The sequence below is a fragment of the Lingula anatina genome, chromosome 5 (genome assembly GCF_051362555.1).
Source record: "Lingula anatina isolate TDL-2025a chromosome 5, LinAna3.0, whole genome shotgun sequence".
Taxonomy (NCBI): Eukaryota; Metazoa; Brachiopoda; class Lingulata; order Lingulida; family Lingulidae; genus Lingula; species Lingula anatina.
The window spans coordinates 19,517,567-19,533,117 of record NC_141771.1 but is presented as its reverse complement, the minus strand read 5'-3'; the positions used below and the strand labels follow the sequence as shown (position 1 = coordinate 19,533,117).

Genomic DNA, 15,551 nt, shown 5'->3' with positions numbered 1-15,551 from the left:
GTAGAATTGCTCATAATTGTACGTATTTAGTTATTGAAATGATTCTTATAATACCGTATGTTTAGAAACAGAAAAAGCAACGTCGGATCCGGAACATTTAAATGTGGTTAAATTGTGAAATTCTAGGTAATTTGTAGCATTATGTGTACTTGATAATGTTAGTCCAGAGCGGGTTTCCTTCTCGATTTTTCTGATGTTAAAGGTGGGATGGATGCCAGATCCGGCGTTGTTTTTTAAAGGAAAAAGTTTTATTCTGAAATATTCTCTTTAATATTAATGAGGTCAAACACGGGTAGTTTAGTTGATAATTTTATTTTGTCAAATCAAATAGATTGAATTTGTTACATTTTTGTGTGAGTTCTAATGCAGATATCAATAACTTTGTGTATATCTTTATATTCCAACTTCAAAACTTAAGATTTTTCAGAAATGTAGTCTCACAAATCATTGTTTTAAGATGGTTCAATATGCATGCATATATGAAATGGAATTTTGTGTTGGTCTTAATAAAGAAATACCAAAATAATTCAGTGCGTTGTAGTATTTTCATGTTCATTGGTACCCACGGGTTGGGTTCACTTTCCTGCTCGCGTACTTGGATACCACTGAGTATTTTCCAAAGGACTTTAAAAAAAAATTCCTTTGGTTACTATAAGAAGAAAGTCTACCTGGGGAGGGTGGGTGGGAACACTTAGAGGAGTAGGTAACGTGCTTGTCTCTCAGACAGGAGGTTACAGGTTCGATTCCTGGCGGTGCTGGGTCCCAGCAAATTACCTTTTGCAAAAATAAACCAAAATAAACAATTTCAACTACTACAAAACAGTGCTACGAACACAGAATAGCAAGGAGTCGATAGTTCTGTAGTTAAGAAAAATAACTTCTGTTTTGTTCATAAAACAATATAGCACATTTATTATTGCATGAATTAATACAAAAAGTAACAGCATTGTTTTCAAAAATATTACAAAACTTGGAATATCTTTTGCTTCTACATTAATGGCAATTTCATAAAACGTACTTACATGGCATGTAAATTAAGCTTTTACATACAAAAATGGTTCTGTAGCTAACTAGTGTACAACACGGCGAGATTCTATGCATATTGGAAAATTTTTACTTGACCGACGTAGCCTTTATTTATAAAGGAGTTCAGGAATACTATGATAGACAATAATACCAACAAGAAGGTAGAATTTATAGGTTTTTGTCAAAATTTACAGGCAAACTGGAAAATTAACCAAAAGATTACAAAAAAATAATAATAACGTCTGTCTAAATTCACTGGTGTGATCGATATAGAAAATTCAATATGCATATAACCTCATCCTATCCCGACACATGTACCCACATGCAAGCACTATGTCGTCTTGCTGATACTCGCACATAAAACAAAAATTGGTGTTCAAATATAATCAAACTATGTAAGATTCCTGGTTGTTTAGTTCATCGATAAATATTGTCATGTCCAAAATCAACGTATTTTCTTAATTCCAAGAATATGTACTTCATGGCACAACTTTGAGCGAAAACTGAAATTTATACAGCATGCGAATCAGAAACGTCACATGACATGACCAACTGAAAAGCTTATTTCAACCATAGCCATTTCAAAGAAAACGGAAAAGAATACGTAAATATCAGTTTACTTGAAATCCACACTTACAGTACTAAGACAATGCTAATAAACTTAAGACTGGTCTCCGGTACTAAGTGATCTAGCGGCATTATAATTCAACAGGACATGCAGGACTAACATATAAGAAGTTATTCTTTAATCACCCTTTGATCTCTACCAAAGAATAAACTACAAAAATACTAAGTACAATGCCAACCTTTAACAGAGCGCTGGTCTAAAAACACTTTTGGATATTTTAAAAAGAATTTTCAGACATTTGGCTAAATAACTGCTAGCCAAAATCTAAGTAAATTTACGAAAAATGTTTCTTTAGTTTTTCATCCCTTGTTATAAATTTCGCTTTAAATTGCATCACATTCTATTTTGGGAGTATTGGCAGAAACTGACAGTCTTAAAACTCATCAAGTACTCATTATTCTAAAAAATCGGCTTTGTGACAGCTAAATTGGTTGATTTGACCTTGTCAAGAATTTGTCGAAAATTCAGAATGTGAAAGTTTCTGATGAATGTCAGTCCTATATAGACCCATTAATGTAGAAAATGTTCCGAAATAAAATATTTTCTGTAACACAACGATTTTTCTTTGTAACCTACCTCTCGTGCAATAACAAATGCACATTAATTTCGGGAAAATTCCAACTCCTTGGTTTCGTTTCTTAAACCAGGGTGACTTTTGACCCCTCCCCTCATTGAAACGCGAAGTTTATATTATATGCGTCACAATCGCATATTCAAACTTAAGAAAGATCGTTTTAATACATGTGGACAGTTCTGCAATACTAATGACACATTCTGCCAGTTTGATAATGCTGCAATTTCTGAAGCATAATTATTCAAATTACAGCGATTTATTGATTTTTGGTGGATGCACATCTCGCTCTTTTTTTTTTCTTCCGAAGAACAACTGAACGCACACTGCAACTTCCAGACGCTTTCTAAAGCATTAGACCGAGTTCACAACCAGTTGAACCACTGTCTATCTAGTCCGTGGATCAAATATGGCGCGTACTTGACAATATAACTTGACGACTTGACAATATAACAATAACTTCCAAAGACTTCCAAAAATGCATTTTACACGGTTGGAATGTTTTCTTTCTTTCCAAAACTAAATATCACCAAAATAAATACTAGAATTCAATTTTAAATAAATAATTGTTCGCGAGAACTGCCAAATTGCAGATTTGTCCTCACAAATATGTTACCATCAGAAAGAAAACCGGTCGTCCTACATGTGCATTGTTGTTTATGTTGCAACACCTACACGGAAATAAACCACTACTACATGCATGTGTAGCAAAGTACTCATCCCGAACACTACTTGGTGATAGTTTGAAAAGAACTACAGCCGAATCACAACCCAAAGTAAACATTACACTTTATATTAAGTTTCAACCCTGCAAATTTACTAGCAGACAAACTCTGACATGCGACATGTAATCTTGACATGGATGCAGCCGCTGTGGAACACGAGTCTGACGTCATTGATGGAGAACGTATTCAATCTTCTCGTGCACGGTGGAGTCACTGAAATTAAACAATAAACCCACTTTTACAAAGCAACGAGTCAGCAATGTCTATGGAGCGATTAAATTAAGCAATTAATTTTAAGGAATCCGATTTCGATAGTAATATTCAACAAACCACTTTTGAACTTTAAAATTGGACGAATACACTGTATAGGCCTACATATACTGAGCTGACACGTTCTATGTAATCATGCACTTTCAAACAATATAATTTCTATTCTTTTACACCGTGTACACACTGTAACGCGACAACATTCTGTGTCTTTAGAATCACACGTCAGTGGTGCTACTAAAAAGATAGTGATCCTCGCATTACGTATAAAGTGAAATTTTAGAAATAAACATATGACAGGAGGGTAGTAAAAACAAACTTTTATGAGATCTTAGAAAGTAGAACAACATAATCACGACATGTGCACATTGGAGGGTAGGGATTTGCTGAGGTGAATTTTCATTTTTTTAAAAAACAAATTAGGACTTAAGAATGAAGTTACCTGCCAAGATCTCCTTACATTGTTTAAGACGGAAGACGCGTTCACTGCTGGAGCAAATCTCTCACCACCCGTTTTCTGGCAAATGCATTCCATCTGAAAATATTAACAGAAAATAAACGATTTACAATTTGAATAAACAAGTTGAATTTGGATTTTTAAGGGGAAAAATATTGTTGACGTCAAGAAAAAATGTCGGCATGATGCCTTATTTGCAAATTGCACCGTTTTTTGGTAAATATCGTTAACGCCAAATAACCAATGTTATCTTCCATCATCCTTACAGTACTTACAAAAGATCGATGGCAATTTCAGTCCCAGATTTCCGACCATTTCGTGAAAATTGTGGCAATGAGACACAAGGCTTTCTTTTCCATCTTCTACTGACCTCGGTCCTTTCTGAACACCTCTCACCAAAATACTCACCTAGATTACATAATAATATATTCTAGACCACCTTCTGTACAGGTGCCTCGATTTCAACTTTAGCCTATGTTATATGACAGAGCAACCGGTCCCGCCCCATGAGAAAAGAAAATTACCCCACCCCACCCCTAACGCACAATCACAAATGAAGATATTCAGTAATGAAATAAACGTCATGAGTTATATTCATTTACCGTAATAGAACTGAGTAGAAAAGACAGAAATAAAGGAAATTATAAACGAGAACTGGTAATGGAATAATTTTAAATGAACACTTTTCCTTCCATAGTCTCAAGTCCACATTGGTTAATCAGTCTAATTAATGAACATGAAAAAAACTCGAATTCTTGCGCAACAAATTTACAGGTTCATTAATGTTCGGGTAAGGCGGAGTCTTCGATGATGCAGTACTAGAGTTGGTTTTCTTCGTCCTTGTGCTGTGTTGCTCTCTTAACTGGTGAGACTTAATCCTTGTAGCGTTCCTCATTGGGGTATTCTGGATCCACCGATTGGTGGATCCAAAGTACCCAGCCCCCTTCCCCGCTGCCCAACGCGATCTTCAGTAATGCTCCTTGCAGACTGGTGGGAAATGTTACAATCATTACTAATCTTTATAAAAGCAATCTATGGCTCCGGATCACTAGTTTCTATTATGACAATTTTCTTGAAATTCTTTGAATGATCGCGGTAGTCTGTGGACAATATATGCTTTCCTTTATATTGAAGAGTTTTCCAGAAAGTACAGGTACATGTAGGTCAGTTTTCATGTAAAAATTGTGAGAAGTCCAAGAAGGTTTAAATGGTGGCATCCGTCTCAAAGTCTACTTGGTCGCTCGAAGGTGCATATTCTAACGAACAAGAATTGAACATACATGTCTTTTGTCCAAAAACATCCTTTATTATAGTGAAAGGATGAAGAACATACATAATATTGACATGCATGGACTCAAAACCAAAAAATACTCTTTTAAAAGTGTTTAAAAATCAAAACTAATATATCTTCATACCTACAACAATGCACTAACACTAAAAGAATTATCAAAATCTCAAGTACGGTATTACAGTATCGACAGGCCTTTATTCAAACAAATATTTTAAAAAATACATCAATTGAACAATTTTAAATATCAGATTTGCTCCATTCTGAGATTCTGAACACAGTGAAGGATTGAATCTGACAAACTGCACTGATATAATTTTATTTCCCTTTTGACTATTTATTTCACAATGCACGGTAATTGATTTACCATCATTTTTCTACTATCAACTAACAAAATTAAGATGCAGAAAACATCAAAAGAACACATTTAAGTATGTTATAAGTTCAATAATGAGACTTTAAACATGTCTAAGAACTGAATCTGAGGAAAAATCACTTATATACAAAAGAAAAAAAAACAGCATTACTTCATCAAAGCTAAACCTATTAAGAAAATTTTCAAATTTAACATGTACATATGAATCAGCCTGGTGTCTGTACATAAAAATCATATTTTAGTAAATGTTGCAATGGTGTGGGACAAATTTTCTTCCAGCCTTCTTACAGCTTTAATATTTATTAAATATTAATATAATTCCCATCTGGAGACATCTATATAAATGTCACATGACACATAGTTTAAATCCAGAAGGAAAAAGCATCAACATATCTTGTATACTGTAAAATATAAATTTATCTTCTACCCTTTGTCTGAACCAAGACAAAAGTTCTTGGAATGTTGAGTACACCAAGGAAACTAACACAGATGTATTTCTGGGATAATGTATTAAAACAAACTGCAAAGTGCTATTTTAGATTTTCATCTGGAATCTTCATATCAACTCCACTGAGCTGTGTCACAAAAACAAACATTTTGAATTAAAATTTCAACATAACTTCCAGCCTCCTTAAAGCTTTAATACTTATTAAATATTGATAAAATTCCCATCTGGAGACGTCTATATAAATGTCACATGATGTACAGCTCAAATCCAGAAGGAAATACTGTTAAATATAAATTTATCTTCTACCTTTTTCTGAACCAAGACAAAAGTTCTTGGAATGTTGAGTACACCAAGGAAGCCAACACAGATGTATTTCTGGGATAATGTATTAAAACAAACTGCAAAGTGCTATTTTAGATTTTCATCTGGAATCTTCATATCAACTCCACTGTTACACTGACTGAGCTGTGGCACAAAAACAAATATTTTGTATGGGTTTGATATATCACTTCATAATAAAGTTTCATCATAACTACAAACACCTTTTCTGCTTGGTGCGAGATATATTTCCTCTGAGCTTTGCCTCATCTGTGGAATGATCATCAAGAATTTTATGGTAAAAAATCTCTGGTCTCACAAATCTGCATTAGTGACTCAAACATCAGTGTTGTAGTCATTTTCTGTTACTGAAGGACAGAGTTCTTTATGGACTGTGATCTCTGATGACTGGTTGTCTGCTACCCCATTGGAGTGAGTGGGGGTGGTCATGTCCTTTTTACGGGGATTAGCAGGTTCTAATCCTATTATAATGTCATACATTGGGTTGGAGAAATTGGTCGGTTTGTTGTGGTCTTCAAAATTCTCCATTTTGTTGTAGTCTGGTTCCATTGCATCCTATGAGAAAAAAGATGAGCACTTTAGACCAATGAATAAAAAGAAAATTTCCAGTTAATGAAGCATAAATATAAAATGTTTTCGCAGGCAATTTGTAAAAAACAAACAAACAAACAAACAACCACCCCCCAAAAAAAATACAAGAAGATGAAGCTATACACATACAATATATGCAAAATACTGAAAACTTCAAAGTTACAAATCTTCTGTCTTTTGTCTCAATTGAGTATCCAAATTAAACCCTCAAATCTTTTACTGATCACATTTCTATACAATAAGTGACTATGTTTACCCCATTCAGTGCCACAGAGCTGTCATATACAAAGTCTGATGTGGTGATGGCCACATCATTTCCTCCATGGAAAGTCACCATTCCTGCAGGTGCCCCAGTCTGAACTCACCCCCAGCCACTGGAATGCAGGGCCTTGCTCATACTGAAATCATAGCTAGCAACAACTATTTCAATATGCAGGAGAATCCTTTGATATCATTACCAAAAGATTAAGATTATAATAAATATTAAATGAATCTTAGAAAAAATTGCTGCAATAATTATATCTTTTGTGCCTTTAAGAAAAGACTAATACTAAATACCTCATTTTCTAAGATGCATTTGATATCATCTAAGAGGGCTTAACAAATTTTTCTTACAATTCATTGAGAGAGAGAGAGAGAGAGAGAGAGAGAGAGAGACAGAGAGAGAGAGAGAGAAATCTTAGATTCTTCTTGGCAGAAATAGGAACACATCAATAAAGATCTCTAATAAGATCTAATAAGATGACCACAAGTATAATGGGGACCACAATGGCAGCTGTTTCAAATCAGGAAGGGAAATAATTCATGGAAGAAGTAACAGGGACTTACTTACAATGATAAAAATACCATACAGCACTATTGGACAAGAACAACCAAAACTGACATAAGATGAATTTACTTAGATGCAAAATGTTAAAAAGAAACTTACTATGAAATATGATAATCAACAAAATACAGTCTTTTTAATTTGACCTCAAAAAGGATGTTAAAAAAGATTATGTGGTCTCCTATCAACTTACATGAACATCCAGTGAATGCTGAAGGCTCCTTTACACAGTATTCCCCATAATAGTCTCCAATTTGATCAAATTTATTTAAATACAGAGTGACAAAAATATTGACTTTAAATAAAATAAAAACAAAAATATCACTCCATCATTTCAGATGTAGGCCAGTCATGCTGCATTTTTCTTTAATACCAATTCATAAACTTGGGTAGATTTCACAAGATAAACAGCCAGTATACAACAGCAAACCCTGGTTTTCTTCATCTCCACAAACTCCATGAATGTATTTTTGATTTGTAAAATCATCAACTTGGCACCAACTATATTTCCTCTTCCTATTAAAATCGTCATGTGTTTGCTGTGATTTTTGATTACTGACACAAATCACGTTTTCATCTCAATTACAACAACATTTTCAATTTCTTTATCATAATTGTTTTTCTAACCCAGATACTTACTATTCAAGCACAAACACACCAGCCCACCAGTTTCTGGATCTGGCTTACATTTGACACCATTCTTGCAAGGACATGTCTGACTTGATGTGGGTTTTACTGTCTCCTCAGCTGAAAAATACAATAGACAATTAAATTGAATCTATTATTAAATTAAATTAAATTAATTCTTCAAAGACAGGTTTTGAGTTACACTTGAAGTCATATGCAAATATCTTTAAATTGTAAATGGCATGTAAGAACAGTAACAATTATCTTTTTCTGAAATTGTTCAGTGACTGTTCTGTCACTGAACAGAAATATTCTTAAATCTGTTTATCAACAACAAACATGATATTGCAGTCATATATTGTACTTTACTAACCAAATAAAAAATAGAACAAGGTCCATCCCTTCTAGGCAGGTCCCGCCTGCTTCTGCTTCTTGTCCACTCTGAAGGACCACCTGAAATATTATAAAAACTGATTCAACAAATTTCCATTTATTCAAAGTGGCACATAAAATTATTGATATATAGCACTTTAAAGAACTATAAAATCACTTATTTCTTAAATATCTTAAAAAATCATTTGTGTCAAATCTCACCACAGCTGCATTTCAAAATTTTATTGTTAATTTTAGAAGGACAGTATACAGAAATTTAAAGGAAGACAAAACTTGTTTTAACTATGTTATTCTGGACTAATTTCCATTGAAAATTACATTTAATAGGAAAATAAAGTGGTTTCTAAAAAAGACAGATGTATTTTTTTTCAAATGAAGTCCAAAAAATATACTTACAAAGTTCGCTGGATTAATCTTCAATCCTCTCTTGGGACAATCGCTGTGATCTATGGTACTTTTCGATCCAAAAAGTTAATCTAAAATTAAGATTTTTTGTAAATATTTTTGATGATTATAATAAACCAGCCTAAAATACTAAGTCATTCAAAGGGAGAATTTTAAATAGTAAAAGAGCTTTTAATGGTGTATGTACTTGAAAAAATGTACGAATTTTCTAAAGACGACTTTGCAAACGAACCAAAATACAAATATAATATATTATTTTGTCAAATCTTCACCAATATTTATGAAATTTGTACAAATGATGCTTAACAAAGATAAAAAATCTATGGTAAACTTATCCATTGACTTTGACTAATGAAAAGATTTTTTTGAAACAATATATTTGGTAAAACTGAAAATTACATTGAAAATACTGGGAAATCCCAGGCCGTAAAAAAGTTAAACGTTAATAATTTTGTGAAATCTAGTCCAATATTTCTGAAACTTGTACAAATGATGCATAACAACAATAAAAATCTGTGATAAGCTGATCATTTGACTGTGACTAATAAAAAGTCTTGTCTTCGGATAATATTTTTTTAGAAAACTGAATATTATACTGAAAATTAACAATGCAAAATTCCATGACTTAAAATAGTTAAACGTTAATAATTAAAAAAAAATTGTCCAATGTTTATGAAATCTGTACAAATGATGCTTAACAACAATAAAAATCTGGGATAAGCTGATCAGTTGTCTGTCTTCTTTTAAGTGTCAAGTTTATGGGAAATTGATCATCAGAGGAGTGAGAATTAACCAAAACATATTTCAATATTGCAATGTATTATTTACTCTAAAAGAAAACAGCAAATGTCATGATTTGAGGTTATTTGTTTAAGAGGTTGCAAATTACCTATAACTGTCATCTGAAAACAATATATACCCATACAAGACTTCTCATTACTACCAATGCCAGATGCAGATTACTCCTTACAATGGGTTTCTGGAAGGGGTTGTTGTTATCACAATAGTTGACAATGTCCTAAATCTTGCCAAATATCATATATTGTACACATGGATAAGACATAGTGCTGCTCTTGGTGCTGTCTTTCACTGCCTGCTTCTTCATTTTAAGGGTGCTCTGGAACAAGAACAATATAACTGAAAGAACTGAAAATTACATTGAAAAGAATGGAAGTTCAGTGACTTAAAATAGTTAAATGTTAATAATTTTGTCAAATGTAGTCCAATATTTCTGAAATTTGTACAAATGATGCTTAACAACAATAAAAATCTGTGATAAGCTGATCAGTTGACTGTATGTACTGAAAAGTGTTTTTAAAGACAATAAATATTCGGGAAAACTAAAAATTAAATTGAAAAGACTGGGAAATCGCAGGACTTAAAATAGTTAAACGTTATTAATTTTGTCAAATTTTGTCCAATATTTTTTGAAATTTGTACTAATGATGCTTAACAACAATAAAAATCTGTGATAAGCTGATCAGTTGACTGTATCTACTGAATAGTGTTTTTTGTGAAAATATATTTTGGAACACTGAAAATTACATTGAAAAGACTGACAAATCTCAGGCCTTTAAATAGTTAAACATTAATAATTTTGTTAAATCTTGTTCAATATTTCTGAAATTTCAACAAATGATTATTAACAGGTATGAAAATCTGTGATAATCTAATCAGTTGACTGTGACTAAAGAAAAGCTTTTTTGGGGACATTATATTTGGGAAAACTGAAAATTACATTGAAAAGACTGGAAAATTCAATGATTTAAAATAGTTAAACATTAATAATTTTGTCAAATCTTGTCCAATGTTTATGAAATTTGTACAAATGATAACTAACAACAATAAAAACCTGTGATAAGCTGATCAGCTGTCTCTGTTATTTTTTAAGTGTCACGTTTATAGGAAATTCATCATCAGAAGAGTGAGAATTAACCAAAACAAATATTTCAATATTGCAGTGTATTACTTACTCTAAAAGAAAATGGCAAATGTGATGTATTGAAGTTGTTTGTGGAGGAGGTTGCAAATTACCTATAACTGTCATCTGGAAAACAATATATACCCATACAAGATTTCTCCTTACTACCAATGTCAGATGCAGATTACTCCTTACAATGGGTTTCTGGGAGGGGGTGTTGTTATCACATTATTTGACAATGTCCTAAATCTTGCCAAATATCATGTATTGTACACATGGATAAGACATAGTGCTGCTCTTGGTGCTGTCTTTCACTGCCTGCTTTTTCATGGTAAGGGTACTCTGGAAAAAGAAAAATATATAACTGAGAAAACTGAAAATTACATAGAAAAGACGGGCAAATCCAATGATTTAAATTAGTTAAACATTAATAATTTTGTCAAATCTTGGCCAATATTACTAAAATTTGACCAAATGATGCTTAACAAGAATAACAATCTGTGATAAGCTGATCAGTTGACTGTGACTAATGAAAAGTGTTTTTTTGGGACATTATATTTGGGAAAACTGAAAATTACTTGAAAAGACTGGAAAATTCAATGATTTAAAATAGTTAAACATTAATAATTTTGTCAAATCTTGTCCAATGTTTATGAAATTTGTACAAATGATAACTAACAACAATAAAAACCTGTGATAAGCTGATCAGCTGTCTCTGTTATTTTTTAAGTGTCACGTTTATAGGAAATTCATCATCAGAAGAGTGAGAATTAACCAAAACAAATATTTCAATATTGCAGTGTATTACTTACTCTAAAAGAAAATGGCAAATGTGATGTATTGAAGTTGTTTGTGGAGGAGGTTGCAAATTACCTATAACTGTCATCTGGAAAACAATATATACCCATACAAGATTTCTCCTTACTACCAATGTCAGATGCAGATTACTCCTTACAATGGGTTTCTGGGAGGGGTTGTTGTTATCACATTATTTGACAATGTCCTAAATCTTGCCAAATATCATGTATTGTACACATGGATAAGACATAGTGCTGCTCTTGGTGCTGTCTTTCACTGCCTGCTTTTTCATGGTAAGGGTACTCTGGAAAAAGAAAAATATATAACTGAGAAAACTGAAAATTACATAGAAAAGACGGGCAAATCCAATGATTTAAATTAGTTAAACATTAATAATTTTGTCAAATCTTGGCCAATATTACTAAAATTTGACCAAATGATGCTTAACAAGAATAACAATCTGTGATAAGCTGATCAGTTGACTGTGACTAATGAAAAGTGTTTTTTTGGGACATTATATTTGGGAAAACTGAAAATTGCATTGAAAAAACTGGAAAATTGCAGGCCTTAAAATAGTTAAACATTAATAATTTTGTCAAATCTTGTTCAATGTCTATAAAATTTGTACAAATGATAATTAACAAGAATAAAAACCTGTGATAAGCTGAGCAGCTGTCTCTGTTATTTTCTAAGTGTCACGTTTACAGGAAATTCATCATCAGAAGAGTGAGAATTAACCAAAACAAATATTTCAATATTGCAATGTATTACTTACTCTGTATTACGTATGTATTACGGCAAATGTGATGATTTGAGATTGTTTGTGTAAGAGGTTGCAAATTACCTATAACTGTCATCTGGAAAATAATATATACCCATACAAGACTTCTCCTTACTACCAATGCCAGATGCAGATTACTCCTTACAATGGGTTTCTGGGAGGGGTTGTTGTTATCACATTATTTGACAATGTCCCAAAAATTGCCAAATATCATGTATTGTACACATGGATAAGACATAGTGCTGCTCTTGGTGCTGTCTTTCACTGCCTGCTTTTTCATGGTAAGGGTACTCTGGAAAAAGAAAAATATATAACTGAGAAAACTGAAAATTACATAGAAAAGACGGGCAAATCCAATGATTTAAATTAGTTAAACATTAATAATTTTGTCAAATCTTGGCCAATATTACTAAAATTTGACCAAATGATGCTTAACAAGAATAACAATCTGTGATAAGCTGATCAGTTGACTGTGACTAATGAAAAGTGTTTTTTTGGGACATTATATTTGGGAAAACTGAAAATTGCATTGAAAAAAATGGAAAATTGCAGGCCTTAAAATAGTTAAACATTAATAATTTTGTCAAATCTTCTGCAATGTCTATAAAATTTGTACAAATGATAATTAACAAGAATAAAAACCTGTGATAAGCTGAGCAGCTGTCTCTGTTATTTTCTAAGTGTCACGTTTACAGGAAATTCATCATCAGAAGAGTGAGAATAAACCAAAACAAATATTTCAATATTGCAATGTATTACTTACTCTGTATTACGTATGTATTACGGCAAATGTGATGATTTGAGATTGTTTGTGTAAGAGGTTGCAAATTACCTATAACTGTCATCTGGAAAATAATATATACCCATACAAGACTTCTCCTTACTACCAATGCCAGATGCAGATTACTCCTTACAATGGGTTTCTGGGAGGGGTTGTTATCACATTATTTGACAATGTCCCAAAAATTGCCAAATATCATGTATTGTACACATGGATAAGACATAGTGCTGCTCTTGGTGCTGTCTTTCACTGCCTGCTTTTTCATGGTAAGGGTACTCTGGAAAAAGAAAAAATATAACTGAGAGAACTGAAAATTACATTGAAAAGACGGGCAAATTAAATGATTTAAAATAGTTAAACATTAATAATTTTGTCAAATCTTGTCCAATGTTTATAAAATTTGTATAAATGATGACTAACAAATATAAAAATCTGTGATAAGCTGATCAGTTTAATGGGACTAATAAAAAGTGCTTTTTGGGGACAATATATTTGGGGAAACTGAAAATTGCATTGAAAAGACTGGCAAATTCAATGATTTAAAATAGTTAAACATTAATAATTTTGTCAAATCTTGTCCAATATTTCTGAAATTTGTACAAATGATGATTAACAAGAATAAAAATCTGTGGTAAGCTGATCAGTTGACTGTGACTAATGAAAAGTGTTTTTTTGGGACAATATATTTAGGGAAACTGAAAATTACATTGAAAAGACTGGCAAATCGCAGGCCTTATAAAAGTTAAACATTAATAATTTTGTCAAATCTTGTCCAATGTTTATAAAATTTGTACAAATGATGATTAACAAGAATAAAAATCTGTGATAAGCTGATCAGCTGTCTCTGTTATTTTTTAAGTGTCACGTTTATAGGAAATTCATCATCAGAAGAGTGAGTTTTAACAAAACAAATATTTCAATATTGCAATGTATTACTTGCTCTAAAAGAAAACGGCAAATGTGATGATTTGAGGTTGTTTGTGTAAGAGGTTGCAAATTACCTATAACTGTCATCTGATAACAATATATATCCAAACAAGACTTCTTCTTACTACCAATGCGAGATGCAGATTACTCCTTACAATGAATTTCTGGGAGGGGTTGTTGTTATCACATTATTTGATAATGTCCCAAAAATTGCCAAATATCATGTATTGTTCAAAAGGATAAGACATAGTGCTGCTCTTGGTTCTGTCTTTCACTGCCTGCTTTTTCATGGTAAGGGTACTCTGGAAAAAGAATAAAATACTGAGAGAACTGAAAATTACATTGAAAAGACTGGAAAATTCAATGATTTAAAATAGTTAAACATTAATAATTTTGTCAAATCTTGGCCAATATTACTAAAATTTGTACAAATGCTGCTTAAGAACAACAAAAATCTGTGATAAGCTGATCAAATAACTGTGTTTAATGAAAAGTGTTTTTAAGGACAATATATTTAGGAAAACTAAAAATTACATTGAAAAAACTGGCAAATTCAATGTTTTAAAATAGTTAAACTATAATAATTTTATCAAATCTTGTCCATTGTTTATGAAATTTGTACAAATGATGATTAACAAGAATAACAATATGTGATAAGCTGATCAGTTGACTGTGACTAATGAAAAGAGTTTTTTGGGGACAATATATTTGGGAAAACTGAAAATTGCATTGAAAAGACTGGGAAATCGCAGGCCTTAAAATAGTTAAACATTAATAATTTTGTCAAATCTTGTCCAATGTTTATGAAATTTGTACAAATGATGATTGACAACGTTAAAAACCTGTGATAAGCTGATCAGTTGACTGTATCTACTGAAAAGTGTTTTTTAGGACAATACATATTCGGGAAAACTAAAAATTACATTGAAAAGACTGAGAAATCACAGGACTTAAAATAGTTAAACGTTAATTATTTTGTCAAATCTTGTCTAACATTTCTGAAATTTGTACAAATGATGTTTAACAACAATAAAAATATTTGATAAGCTGATCAATTGACTATATCTACTGAATAGTGTTTTTTGTGAAAATATATTTTGGAACACTGAAAATTACATTGAAAAGACTGACAAATCTCAGGCCTTTAAATAGTAAAACATTAATAATTTTGTCAAATCTTGTTCAATATTTCTGAAATTTAAACAAATGATTATTAACAAGAATGAAAATCTGAGATAAGCTAATCAGTTGACTGTGACTAAAGAAAAGCTTTTTTGGGGAAATTATATTTGGGAAAACTGAAAATTGCATTGAAAAAACTGGAAAATTCAATGATTTAAAATAGTTAAACATTAATAATTTTGTTAAATCTTGTT

At 31.9% G+C, this 15,551-nt stretch overlaps 1 protein-coding gene and 3 long non-coding RNA genes across 4 annotated transcripts in view; 2 read left to right on the top strand and 2 right to left on the bottom strand.

The window, feature by feature from the left end:
- LOC147761812 (uncharacterized) overlaps nt 1–15,551 on the top strand; it is a 271,082-nt gene that overhangs the window by 12,605 nt on the left and 242,926 nt on the right. The gene's annotated exons all lie outside the window — the stretch shown is intronic.
- LOC147761824 (uncharacterized) overlaps nt 1–15,551 on the top strand; it is a 45,330-nt gene that overhangs the window by 7,071 nt on the left and 22,708 nt on the right. The gene's annotated exons all lie outside the window — the stretch shown is intronic.
- LOC147761826 (uncharacterized) lies at nt 971–4,102 on the bottom strand. The gene is made up of 3 exons (XR_015334709.1): nt 3,950–4,102; nt 3,660–3,752; nt 971–3,163 (listed from the first exon to the last, which is right to left on the bottom strand). It is a non-coding gene; the product is annotated as an uncharacterized LOC147761826 (long non-coding RNA).
- On the bottom strand, nt 7,500–9,033 carry LOC147761825 (uncharacterized). The gene is made up of 3 exons (XR_015334729.1): nt 8,543–9,033; nt 8,182–8,289; nt 7,500–7,789 (listed from the first exon to the last, which is right to left on the bottom strand). It is a non-coding gene; the product is annotated as an uncharacterized LOC147761825 (long non-coding RNA).